Source organism: Chrysochloris asiatica, unplaced genomic scaffold (assembly GCF_000296735.1).
Source record: "Chrysochloris asiatica unplaced genomic scaffold, ChrAsi1.0 scaffold00080, whole genome shotgun sequence".
In the NCBI taxonomy this organism is placed as follows: Eukaryota; Metazoa; Chordata; class Mammalia; order Afrosoricida; family Chrysochloridae; genus Chrysochloris; species Chrysochloris asiatica.
In genome coordinates, this window is record NW_006408598.1 from 2,396,859 (window position 1) to 2,398,566 (window position 1,708).

General features: G+C 38.6%; 1 pseudogene; it reads left to right on the forward strand.

Annotated features, from left to right (window-relative positions):
* The first annotated feature begins 231 nt into the window (after positions 1 to 231).
* LOC102819895 lies at positions 232 to 831 on the forward strand (annotated as a pseudogene).
* The last annotated feature ends 877 nt before the right edge of the window (positions 832 to 1,708 follow it).

A 1,708-nucleotide genomic window follows, 5' to 3' on the forward strand; every position in this document is an offset into this window, starting at 1 on the left:
ATGAGGCTTCCTGTTCCTACAAAGATTTAAAGCCTTGGAAACCCTATACAGTGTCCCTATGATTTGAAATCAACTCCACGGCATTTAACAACAACAAATAAAGATCTCTTACAAAAATCTTATCATGGCAGAAATTCTTATTTTATGAAGCAAAAAAGTAACTAGAGGCATTCTCTTCCTGACTAGTGACCTGACTGATGTTTTTGGTACTGCGACTGCTGATAACTGAAGATGTCTTCAGGAACTGCAAAAATTGGGCACCCTGCTCCCAACTTCAGAGCTACAGCTGTTATGCCAGATGGTCAGTTCAAAGATATAAGTTTGTCTGACTACAAAGGAAGATATGTTGTGTTCTTTTTTTATCCTCTTGACTTTACCTTTGTGTGCCCCACTGAAATCATTGCTTTCAGTGACAGGGCAGAAGAATTTAAGAAACTCAACTGCCAAGTGATTGGTGCTTCTGTGGATTCTCACTTCTGTCATCTGACTTGGATCAACACACCCAAGAAACAAGGAGGACTGGGACTCATGAATATTCCTTTGGTATCAGACCCCAAGCGCACAATTGCTCAGGACTATGGGGTCTTAAAGGTAGATGAAGGCATCTCATTTAGAGGACTCTTCATCATTGATGATAAAGGCATCCTTTGACAGATCACTGTAAATGACCTCCCTGTTGGCTGCTATGTGGATGAGACCCTAAGACTAGTTCAGGCCTTCCAGTTCACAGACAAACATGGGGGAGTGTGCCCAGCTGTCTGGAAACCTGGCAGTGATACCATCAAGCCTGATGTTCAGAAGAGCAAAGAGTACTTCTCTAAGCAGAAGTGAGCACCGGGGCCACTTGATTGCCAGGTGGTAGTGATAAGCAGCCTTGAGAAAAAAAACAAACCTCTTTTTGTAATTTGTTTATGCTTCTAACACAAAGCCTTAGACTTGACTGAGATATGTGCTGTGATAGGATAGACCTTTCCTACCTGAGTTGAGTAGTCAAACTTTCTTTTTGCCTTGGTGGAAATGGCCTCGAGCTGTACTGTGGGACAGGCCAGGCCAGCTGATGTGTATCTTGTATTAGTAGTGCAGTCTGAGCCCACTGATCTTTTGTAGTTTCTATTAAACTTGACCTGAGACCTAAAAAGTAAAGAAAAAAAAAGTAACTAGAGAGGTTACTACTGACTACAGATCTCACTCTGCGAATAAAGGTTCAAACAGTTTTATCTGGTATGTAATCTCCTCTACTCAATAGTTTACATAGGGGAATGATAACAATTAGTTATTATTTCTCCCATCTGCATAAAGTCTATCTCCCTAGATTACTAACCATTATTGGTATTCTGAATTAGAATAAGAAGGTATATCATTTCACACCTAAATTCTTTGTTTTCTGTTCATTGGCATTGTTTATATTTTGTAAATAAATATGCTGCTAAAGGAAAATAAATAAATGAGAATATATATTTGGCATGCATCCATTCGAACATACACACATTCATGTAGTATGAAAATTAACTCTAATCAGGGATGTAATTAAAGGTAGTATTCACAGAGGTGACGTTTATATTAAATGAGCAAAGGATAGCAGGTGTATTTTGACAGTAACAGACAAAATAAACTGTGGGGCTTCTTAACTCTTTCTTTGATGATGGCACAGTGCAATAGAAATTACTATAGTTTATTTATGAAATCCTCTCACATTGTTCCATTTAAA